This window comes from Cryptotermes secundus, unplaced genomic scaffold (genome assembly GCF_002891405.2).
Source record: "Cryptotermes secundus unplaced genomic scaffold, Csec_1.0 scaffold174, whole genome shotgun sequence".
In the NCBI taxonomy this organism is placed as follows: domain Eukaryota; kingdom Metazoa; phylum Arthropoda; class Insecta; order Blattodea; family Kalotermitidae; genus Cryptotermes; species Cryptotermes secundus.
This window is the reverse complement of record NW_019734351.1, coordinates 331,479-343,758: the sequence shown is the minus strand read 5'-3', so window position 1 is coordinate 343,758 and position 12,280 is coordinate 331,479. Positions and strand designations below refer to the sequence as shown.

Genomic DNA, 12,280 nt, shown 5'->3' with positions numbered 1-12,280 from the left:
TTTTTTTCTTGTATCTTATGCAATGCTCTTAAATATATAAATCTCAGATATGAGCTGCTGGTTACAGAAATGTAAATTTCATAGGTAATTTTTTGTCATTCTTGACATTTTTATGTTTAAGGTCATTTTTTCATATTTGGGGCAATTTTTTGGTAAATTTTTGGATTTTAAGGGTATTTCTTGTCATTTTTGGCAATTTTAGGGAATTTTTCTTCATTTTTTTCTGAAATGTGAATAACATGGAAGCGAAGTGTTCTTTCTTTTCTCCTTTAGTTCATTTTTGTGGATTTTTTCGGTCATTTTATAGTTCATTTTAAAAATATTTTCAGGTCATCAAAATCCGGGCCCTGGTAATTACGATTCAATCAATTGGTTTGTTATGCAACAAATAAACATCAAGACCAATGAGGCATGCAAATTCACAGATGAAGAAATTGGAAAATACGAATACTTGAAACTGGAATTCGTCTTCCCTGTCTGTCTTTTCTTGCCTCCATTCACACTGACAGTCTGTTACAATTGCAATACCATTATAATATTCTGTACAGCGCAGTCGGTACAGGGACTGGTTCCGGGTTGGATGGCCGAGGGGTCGGAGTGCACGGTAGCTTTTAGAGATGAAGTCAGGAAAATTGTTCTATTCTCAACAGCAAGAAAGAGAATATAAATTTTTGTATTTCGATAAGAATGTACATGAACCAGTACAGGATTTTGTACCTTTCATTACCCTCTTTAAAAGCCTAGTGGTTAGATTTTACAATATTATATATGTTGTTTCGTATGTAGGCCAAACTTGATATCGACTGGAATATTTGACGGCAGGGATAGAGTCAGAATTTGTACTAGTGAAAAATATGCGTGAAACATAACTACTTATGCCAATATAATTACTAGTTTGCTAGCCTTTCGAGGCTGTTTGAAATACTTAAGGGAAGCGAGTGTCATACAAATTCTGTTCCAGCTGTTTCTTGTTCAATTTCATATGTTGCGAGTCTAGTATCGAATAATAAATCAACCCGACTATCCGGCCTTGGAGCTGAGAAAAGAATCCAGGACCTCCTAACAGAGGAATTCTAACCGTTACCGATTTGCCTCCTGAATTTGATCACGGAAATGGCGTACTAAGAGAGTTGTCGGCTTCCTGCCTTATGCAACAGATATTTTAGATATTACCACGGCCCCGCTAACATCGGTACAAATTGAAGGCTAAAATGAATTACCAAAGAACATTACTGTAGTCTGGTATGTGACGCCGTATAGTTTGGTAGATATTTACTGGTGTTTCGGAGGAACGTGCTGTCAGACTTATAGCGGCAAGTCTTTGTGCATGTAATCGGGAAGACACGCGGTAGCGTAGTTGATTGAGACACTACGCTACAAGCCGGAAGATCACGGATTCGAGTACCGATGAGGTGACTATTTTCAATTTACCTAATCCTTCCAGCCGCACTATGGCCCTGGAGTCGACTCAGCCTCTAACAGAAATGAGTACCAGGAATCTTCCTAGGGGTAAAGGGCGGCCGTCGCGTAAGGCTGACAACCTCACCGCCATCTGTGAGCCGACTGTATAGAAAATGTAGGAACCTCGACGTCTCACAACCCTATGGACCTCCATGGTCTGTTAGAAGGATAGCTTTACCTTTCATTCGGGAAGTACCAGTTTCATAGCTCTTCTACGGTAACAGCTCTCATGAATGAGGTATACCGTATTTACGCATGTATAGGCCGCGTGCGTGTATAGGCCGCAGCACAATTTTCAGACAGAAATTATAGAAAAAATAATTTTCTTGGAATATTATTTCAGGAGTAGAAATTATTCCGAAATGAATATGATTAAATGAAGCGTGATTTCGAATATTTCGAATATAAGCCGCACCCCAGTTTTCCTCTTGAATTTTTGGCAAAAAATGTGCGGCCTATACATGCGTAAATACGGTATTTGTAATTTTCCTTACAAACTTAAAGACTATCTAGGATATGTGTATTTTATAATAGGCCACGACTACCTCCTTTCTAATATGTGCTCTCAGTTAAAAAGCATCTTCAATTTGATCCGACTTTGTGGTCCTGTATCCTCTGCAGTTTATACGGCATGTTTAAAGAACATGAGGATCGTTGAACGATATCTAACTTCCATTTATCTTTGCTTAACGATCCATTTTTTCATCTGATTTTGATGTGGAATATTGGCTGAAATAGATCCCTTGATATTGAATAACAAATAATCTAAAATTATATATTGTAATTGTATTTTCGTTTAAGCTCGTTACATGATCTTAAGGCCTCATTCATATTAATGTTCCTGTTATTTTCTTTTATTTTTAGGTTGGATATTTAAATGAACTCAAGTTCATCTGCTACAGCTCTTCACAGGTCGGAGAATTCGCTTTAAGATCCATCAGCTTTGAGGTAGGTAAGATAGTCGTCATATTGAGTGCATCACTGTCCAATTTGGAAACTTAGTGTCCATCCCCTGTACAACATTCGGCATAAAATGAAACAAGCATTAGATTTAAAGCTTTCTTGTTACTCAAAATTTTCCTACAGTTTTAGTATACTCGTACATGTCCGATGGAATATAGTTTCCAAATATTTATTTCCCAAAAGTGAATAAAGTTCATAGTACGAATATTATATCTTCAAGTGTATTAGTGACTATAGACGGGGTTTGGATTGGTGAATATATTTACTGACCACTCACAATTAACTATAACACTATTGCTGATTTACACACTACAAATCACTCCACACCAAGTCTTCTCAGTCTACTTTCACTGGTCTTTACTTCGTAATAGCTCTCAACAACTGCTATTCCTTTGCCATGTCTTCACTGGACATTTTCTTGGTAACGAATCTTAGCACTGGAGAATCTTCCGTGGTCCGCTGTTTAACACTCTGCACCTGAACCCTTATCTCAACTGACCCCTGTAGCGTCAGTTGCTTTCAAGTTAGCCATTCGGCACGGACCCCACTGGAAACCTTTTCTTTTGTTGTCAAGAATGCATGTTTATTGGCCTGTTACATAGCAACGGATATATGCGAACAACATAGAAACCCATCTTGCGACACCGGTTCTATTCTTGCGTACGCGTTTTTCGAGCGTTGCCTGGAAATGGATCTACATGTCACAATACGCTTCGGGCAGTGTCGTATGTCGCTGGAATATTCTTCTTCGAGATACTTTTTTCCTACCGATAGGCCTGCCTTATTTCATTTTTAAGCAGAAACGTCTTCTGCTCTAAAACTGATTCATAACACTGTCAGTGACTGAGAAATTTGGCTCAAACAGTAATGCTCCAGAATGTTACTCGGCCGGAGTCCACCCATAATGCAGTTTGTCGTGTTTCCTCAGACCCTCCATGGAAATTCGGAATACCTTCAATGGAGCTATCACTGTTTTCTTTCACACTCTCTGCAGTTCGTTTTCACTACCATAAATGGATGAAAAGCTATTGGCAGTAGCCTAATATTGAAAAGAAGCTAAAAAATCATACGTATAGTATATATATTGTATGCTTATTTTAGTTGCATTTTGCATGAATAGGTAAGAATATGGCAAACAAATACGTCTTGTCAGACAGAAATGCATTTTCAGTTTGAAGCAGAACTTCCAAGCGACGGTGCGTTCCCTGAAAACCTTTGTAAATTTCCGCGATATTCTATGTTGCTCGTCAAACTAATCAAAGCCCTTTCATCTTGTTGTCATGGAAACATCGGCCGTACTGACTCCACAGCCCGGACCCTCTGACCTTCTGTGCACCTACGCCACGGAGCTAAAACGAATGATGACAATAAATATGATGTGGTAACATGACCTGAGATCGATATCCAGGCTTCTCTCAGGAGTAAGGATCTTTTCGGGCTATGCCTGGAAAGATGGAGCCCATTCTAACGGAGGTCTCGAGCTTGTAAGCCCTGTGAGCGGTATAGGAGACTATCACTTATATAACACGTAACATTTACAAAAATGCATTGTATTTTCTATGGGAAGTATTATTTTTATCATTATTAATATCGTCATGATTATCATTATTTCAACAGATAACCAAATTCATGGAAGAGAATTCTCAACAAGCTGATATTAGCTTGTTCGGTAAAGCAATTATCCACCTTTTATGGAACCTGAGGAATTTATTACCGTGTTCACTGAAGGTCAAGATCCCTGCCGAGCTGCCTGAATCCAGTCCACACTGCCACAAAATATCTCTTTAAGACATGTCCTGTTGTTATCTTCCCATCTTTGCCCAAGTCTCCCAAGTAGACAATTCCCCTTATTTATTTATTTATTTATTTATTTATTTATTTGCATCCTTATGTGTTATAAAATCCTTCCAGCCGCAGTATGGCCTTTGGGTCGACTCAGCCTCTAACAGAAATAAGTAGCAGGAATATTCTTGGAATGTTATTGGGAGTAAAGGGAGGCCGGCGCGTAAGGCTGACAACCTTGTCGCCATCTATGAGCTGATTGTCTAGAAAATGTGGGAACCTCAACAACTCACAACCCTATGGGCCTCCACGGCCTGTTATAGGGATAACATTACTTTTTTTTTATGTGTTATAATAATTTGACTTCCTTTTAACTTTTAAAATTTCTTACATGCGTGTTTCTCAAAACCTCTATGACCCACCAATTTCGACCTACTTTCTTTAATTACCACAACAGATTTAGGCAAAGGGCACTTACTGCGGAACTTATAATTAGGCACTCTTCTTCATCTTCCTGTTATTTTCTCTCTCTTGTGTTCCAATATTCTGTTCAGAATCCCTCGTAGAATTTTCTTAGAGTGAATAAAGTTCATACCTATGAAAAGCAACAGAAAAGTAATATTCAGTACATGCTAATACTTAAAAATCTTAAGATTGATATCTATTTATATTAATCTTCAGATTTTTGAGCGTCAGATGAAAAGATAAAGGAGTCAGAAATGAATTTGTATTTCCTTGTCATCATCATCATCATCATCATCATTCGTCAGGTGATGCCAACAAGCTGGAAGGCATCGAACAGAGGTTTGCGGTCGTCTGTTGTAATCGTTTTTTCCCTCAAGTCTATTACTGATATTCCCGTGCTTTGGAGGGATTAAACTTGCATCGCCTGGATGCGCTCTGTCTTGTTCAAGTTTACCTTGTTTCTTAGTTCTGTTCTTCTGTTTTGGAAATCGTTGGTCTTGAAGTTCCTGTTCGGTGTGCGTGCATCGGAGACTTTGCTTTGTTCATGTCTGCTCCTCGTGTAAAACTTGTCCCTCTGCTAGGTATGTATCAACTGCTAATGTTGTTTGGATGGACGCTGACGTATTCATGAAGACGCATGGGGGAGTGGATGTATAGATCCACGTATTCTTGACATCGACACTATTTGGAGGTAAAGGGTCAGCTTTACGCTCCAGCCGCCTTGCTCAGAGGAAAGAGTAGCCGGTACACATTGTTCAGGAGGGTGGGTGGGCTCCAGAGCCGGTTGGACGACGTGGAGAGGAGAAAATGCTTTCCCTTACCGAAACTCAAACTCCGAACTCAGCCTATAGCTAGTCCCTACACCGACTACGCTATCTCGGTTCTCCTAGCTCAAGTAACAACTTGAACATATTTTCATACTGTGCCAACAATTTTTACCTGTCTCTTTCGGTCTCGAAATGTATTTAATATTTCATGAAAAGACATTTTGCTTCGGAATTCTCTGAAGTCCTCATCAATGAAAGTTAAGGGTAAATTAACTCTCTTCTTCCAACTTCCTCCATGATCTTCATTTCCGTGTTCACATCGGCAGTGTACTGTCTTGTCCACGTCCATGGAAACATTGTGCGCCAAAATGATTAGTCCGAATTGTCACATTATTTTCAGTCGCCCTCAACGACATTGCACGTGTATTTGGCCCCTCAGTTTCAACCTCTCTAGCCGGACGACACCGGTGTCTTCTGTGGGTCGGTCCAGAATTATAAATATGAAGTATGGATATGGCTTATCCTTCTGTCACAAACAACCATTGTCTATATTTCACCTGCAAGCAGGTTTACATTCTCATCCGATGTTGTATTTGAAGAACGCCTATATATTTTTTGTCCCATCATATAGACTTCTGGGCTTCATTTTTGGCAACAAGCTCTCTTTCAGCCCCATCTGCCGCAACTCCACTATACGGAAATAAGTGGAGTAATGTGAAGTGTCCTTGTTCGAGTGCACTGAAACGAACACAATCATATGCCTTGTAGGACTTTATATATTTGGATTTGCACTGTGTGTACCTGGTTTATTGTATGTATTTTGTTTTGTATTGTTTCCTTTCCTTGTCTGTATCCGTGTGAGAACTACTGCCACCGGATTAATACCAAATTGCAGTATAATAATAATTAATATGTGAAATGTCCGGATCGTTCTTTACGGAATAAGGACGGTGATGCTTCTGCTCTGCTGTGCTCTAATTTTCTGTAAAATTCGCTACAGCAGTTTGTCAACTGTTCTGTTTTCAAGTCCAAGTTTTTGAACTCACCCATAAAACTGGAATACGTCTTGAAAATGGATTCTTCTGCGCCAGCCACCTTGCAAACTTTTATGAGGAACTGCAAGTACCACAAATTTTCCTGCGGAGGAACTTCCATCACCGCAGTTTACATAGCCAGACCATTAGTGCATCCCCCATTTTCAGTCTCATACCGCAGTTTTCCGCCCAACTCTCCATCACAGGCACGAAATCAACACTCGAGCGCCTCTACCGTGGGAAATAACTTCTCAGCAACTGCCAGCGAACCTCCATGTGAACTTGTCACTGATTGTCTCCCACAGACATACTTCCATTCCACTCCATCAAACTACATATGAACTCCGTCTTGTTCTGTACTGAAAGGGCACACCATCGACTTTTCTCTACAGACATTACTTTGCGCACATGATCTCGAACTATCATAATTAAATTGCTATCTACACAGACGGGTCTTTGATAGATGGATCAACTGACTGCACCTTTGTGTCTGATAATCATATTTACCAGCATCAACCTAGCAGAAAGTTATGCACTCAGCCGAGTCCTACTTTGCATCAGTCATAAAAATCGGATATACGTTTTGTCTGCTCAGAAACACTTAGTACTATATANTTGAATGAGATGATATACATAGGCTTAAACTATATTAAAAGGTTCTGGGAAGAATTTATCGCCTGCTTTCCTTTCATACGACAAGGATCGCATAGAGAATGACGCATCCAAAAATAACTCCATTGTCTCGTGTGCATTCGTCGCCTCAATAAATTTTACTTAGCCGTTGCCTAACAACGATAGGAGGATACACATACAGGCACACAGACTGATGGGAGGGATTTATGAGGCACGCCGTTGAGATGGGCTCAGGTGCCATGATACCGATACAAAGTTACATAAGATTGGTACTAGTATTCAAAAGTTAATAACGTTAGATACACAGACACATAGACATAAACACAGACAGACGTAGTCGCACAGAAATCATTGCGATCGCATAAACCTGTTTTTATTTCTTTAAAATAAGTGAAATGAGTTAATAAGAAGGAACAGCGTTGTTATGTAAGGTCATGATTAGTTAATTTATTTTTAGTTTATTTAACGAAGCTGTCTGTAATCCGACCTCCTCTGTGGTCTAGTGGTCACAGGTCCTGGCTACAGATCCAGAGATCCCGGGTGCGATTCCTAGGGCTACAAGATTTTGTGAGAAGTAGTGGGTCTGGAACGGGGTCCACTCAGTCTCGTGAGGATAACTGAGGAGCTCTTTCAAGGAAATAGCGGCTCCGGTCTACAAAACCGAGATTAACTGCCTTGGGGATCCGTTGTGCTGACCACGCGACATCCTCTATCTGCTAAAGTTGGCACTAACTTCACCGACAAGCGACGGTCGCTCGGTCGGTACAGTTCTTTTGCGGACTACAAGCCATGGAGTATTTTATATTTTTATGTTTGTCTGTAATCCAGACGCTTCCAATGACGGGATGACAGTGAAAAATAAATTTAAATGGATGCTGAAAGAAACCGTCGCGGCCTAGTTTAGAACCCTGCTCCGGTGTTTGCCTAGTCGGACTAAGGAGACCCACGATCCACCTGGGACATGATAGTCATTTCCCTGGCTTTGATTCGAACCAGGCATCTCAGAATGCAAGTCAAAGGCTTTATCGCTTCAGCCAACTTGCTGGAAAAGCGATATCCTCTGGCACTACCCTGTGGAGCCGGAGAACAGATATCAATCATCCCTTTATTTGTCGAAGTGTCAGCAACTGAAATTAGATTCGACGTATCACGGAAATAATATCATAAGTTCATTTACTTACGGAAGTGAATTTTCGGAGTAATAACGTTGTACACAGTTCACCTACCTCCTGCTTGATATGTACAGTGCTGTAATCTACACGCACGAACTTGAAATAGCCAATGACCCGCATGGATCAATGTCAATTCGGGACATACGATAATACTCCATCGTAAGAAGGAGGTGATCTATTCCCCGAAAAAGTCGCTTTAAAAAATCCTACATTGAACAAATTTAAGACGTTATGGTTTAAATGGAATGTATCAACCCGGCCTGTCACATCTCCCAATAGCACCGAGATTTTTTTTACTAAACAGGAACAGAGTAATGGAGTATCCCTTGTGACAAAGAAACACACATTGTATTAAACGTAAATATTATGGGAAATGACGAGCCTGTAAATGACAATTATGAAGACTGCTGTTGTTGCCGGTGATGCTGATGTGTGTTAAGATAACGTTAATGCATTTAAATTAGAGGGCTGAATTACTTAAAAAAGAAAGGGTGATGCGAGATTATGGGAAAGTTGGAGGGAGTAAAAGAATGTATATAGTACATGCTGGCATGTACAGTACTAACGTATTCTGATAATTTTCATGCATCCATATTGTGATCTATAGACCCACTGCTAGGCGGCTCGGTAAACACATTCCTGTGGAAGCCGACGAGCGCAACAATAGGACGTCTATTATTAGGAAACGGATCATTAAACACGTTTTCTTAACAATAAAGGCTGTGTTTTCTGCGTGATCCGTGCAAAGTGATTATAGAGAAGTGTTCGGCATCATAGAGCTGTATAGAACAGAGTCGACTTTCGAGACGCCAGCCATCCGTGATATGTGTCGAGTCTGCAGAAGTAAGATTTGTTGTCAGAAGTTAAGAGAGTTCAGTTGAAGAAGGGTTCATTTCAGTTAGTTGTTGTCGAAAATTTGGTCGATTTCTGGAGATGGCAGTCGAGGGTGACTGAGAAGAAATGGCAAGAAAGGAATTGGGCGGTGCAAAAAAAGACTTCATCTGTGATTTGAAGTGACAATGAGACTGTCATGAAATCCGTTGCCTGAATAAGGCTAGTGAAGAATGGGAAACCCAGTGTGTGTGCAAAGGCGAACTGTGAACTGTATAGAGCAGCGAAAGCGCTGCAACTGCCTGTAGTCCCAAGTTGTGTAAATGTATAATGCGCAATAAATCCAATCATGCAATCCAAAATCCGTCCTATAAGTCACGCGCAAAACCCATACAAGTGACATACACCGTGTTTCAGAATTATGGACCCAATTTCAGAGCCGTGTATTTCACGATGGCAACATGCTACAATTACAGGTAAGGTTACAAGCGGTCTAACAAGTTATTAAGTTTTGTTAACTCTTCCTATAGATGAGAACATAATACTGATTCATCGCAAGATCATGAGAGCATATCCTTGATTTACCCAGCTCAGTACAGGGTTCACGAATGGCTTTTGTGAGCATCATAATGAACCTTCAGATCCTACAAAAAAGGAAATGGCTTGCCCAGCTGAGCGACTATCAGGTTCTTAAGAACAACTCTGTTGCATTAAGTTTGAACATTAGCTACTTAGAATGAGTCATAATTATTTGTAGGAAAATGTTCGCTGTGGCCGCGTCGTGTGTGTATAAGTAAGTTTCCGTCTGTGTGAACAAAATTCTAATCTTATTTTTAGTCTCAGAGTGAAAGAATTTGATACCTCTGGAACACCCCAACAGACTGTGTTCTGAAACACTTCTTCGCCCTCTCGATCTATAGGGCAAGTGACTTAGATTTTCTGGAACCGTACATTAGTAGGGCTATGATTTTGTGTGTCGTGCACGAATCTTCTGGTTCGAAACACAGTTCTGTGGTTCAGTTCAGGACGAGAGCTCATGACGTAGGTTCATAGTCTTTGGATCTGTCGATTATGGTCGTGTGGGGTCGTCCTATGCCCCCTTCACACATCGTCAAGGCTGGTTTCGTGCTGCACATATTCACAGTTTTGTTTTCCACAGTTGAGGAAAAGCATGTAGAGAAGATACTGCTTGTTGTACCAGGCCTCGAACAGGCACGGTAGACCCAAAATACCAGCAGGTGCCCTAACAAAGGATTTAATTTGTAGTTTATTTCTTTAAATTTTTATGGACCTGGGAACACACCCGTCACTTATTTTTATACAACCAGTGCTGCATATTTGCAGGAAGCTGCTAACGTAATTCGTAAACAGTTTTATTTTCGGTTCCTTAGCCAGTTCGATTTCATTTAGACAGGAGTGTGAATGGAGTTTTTCTGAAGGACTTTTATAAACATCGATGACGTAGATTAAAGTCTCGTTTGTCTATGAAGTTTTGCACTGATGCAACGCGTGTGAGCAGATATTATTCTTGGCTTTGTGAAAGGGCCATTTCATGCGAAAGTTAGAGTTAGACAAAGAGTTGATATTGAGTAAATTCTGTTTTCGAGAAGTTCTTTTCCAACGAAAGTGGAGAGGCTGTTATATAATCTAATATAAATTTTATTTCGTAAACAATTTGTATTAAAGTTTCTGTACCTTAAGATTTGAAGCTTTCGTAGTAAATGGATACACTGAATTTATATCGGGCGATCAGCAGTTTCAAATTTGATTTAAAACCCGATGTTTCGGAGAAGTGCCCTGTCTCCATCATCAGCATCGGCGTCGACATCAACTGTGATCATGGAAAAAGAGAAGGTGCCCGAAATGTTGTTTTCACCTCAGTTCTAAATCTGCTTGTTGCCTCAGACTCCTATAATCTGTGTTTATGCAAAAGTTCATACCCCCACGCCAAGCTGCAGTAGCCCCTTAATTAAGTTTATCAAACTGAATGCCAATTGCTGTTTTTCGTAGAACCGATATTTCGTTTTACGTCCTGCAAAAGGAGCCTGAATGAAAGTTAAAATTACAAGTACACATTTCAGAAACTGTAAGTGGCTGTAACGTTTTACTCACTTCACAGTTGGGTGCTGCTGTCATGCTGTGGTTAATGCGTGTACGAAATTAAAGTGTACATTTTTTTCCGTTGGCCTCCATGAGCATGATATTCATCAAGTAGGTTAATTAGTAAAAAAAATTAAACGGTGGAATCACACAAACATAGATTAATGATCTCAGTTATACTCCCTTTTCCGTAAGAAGAAATGTAGGCTAAATTATTGGGGCTCTTTATTTTCATTTGACACAGCAGGTAGTCCACTTAGCTCAAAGAAGTTACTTGGTATATTTTTTTTTCCTTGGCACTACAGCCCCAGTGGGCCTACCTCCATGAACTTCTCCGTTCACTTCGGTTTTTCTAGATCTTACACATTCGGTAGGACTCCTTGGGCGGGTGATCAGCTCGTCGCAAGGCCTCTACCTGTATACAAACACAGAAAAACGTACACACATAAACTAAACATCCATGCCCTGAGTGGGATTCGAACCCACGATCTCGGTTTCCAAGCGAGTGAAGACAGTACATGCCTGTTGACCGCTCGGCTACCGTGACCGGCTTACTTTGTATATTTTTTTTCCTTGGCACTACAGCCCCAGTGGGCCTAGGCCTATCTCCATTAACTTCTCCGTTCACTTCGGTTTTTCTAGATCTTACACATACGGTAGAACTCCTTGGGCGAGTGATCAGCTCGTCGCAAGACCTCTACCTGTCGACAGACACAGAAAAACGCACACAAACATTCATGCCCTGAGTGGGATTCGAACCCACGATCTCGGCTTCCGAGCGAGCGAAGACAGTGCATGCCTTAGACTGCTCGGCCACCGTGACCGGCTTACTTGGTATATATACCTCAACGTAAATTCAAACAAATCAAATTACCAGAAATAAGGTCGTGGCGCCAGGTACCCTTTTCTTTATAACGATAATTAAGGGATATTTACATTCTTAATGAATCATTACTGTTTCCTCTTTCTCTCTAAAATAAAATTCAATTTTTATTCTTCAGTGTGTTCCAGCTCGTTGCGCATAGAAGAACTCTAAGTCTATCATAAAAAGCAGAACCGTTTGGCCACTTCT

The 12,280-nt window shown here is 40.4% G+C and overlaps 1 protein-coding gene across 3 annotated transcripts in view; it reads left to right on the top strand.

Annotated features, from left to right (window-relative positions):
• LOC111868764 overlaps positions 1-12,280 on the top strand; it is a 149,720-nt gene that overhangs the window by 68,664 nt on the left and 68,776 nt on the right. For all 3 annotated transcript variants that reach the window (XM_023859717.1, XM_023859716.2, XM_023859715.2), the window contains one exon: positions 2,326-2,409. The gene's annotated coding sequence lies outside the window, so the exon portion shown is untranslated. The remainder of the gene's footprint in view (positions 1-2,325; positions 2,410-12,280) is intronic.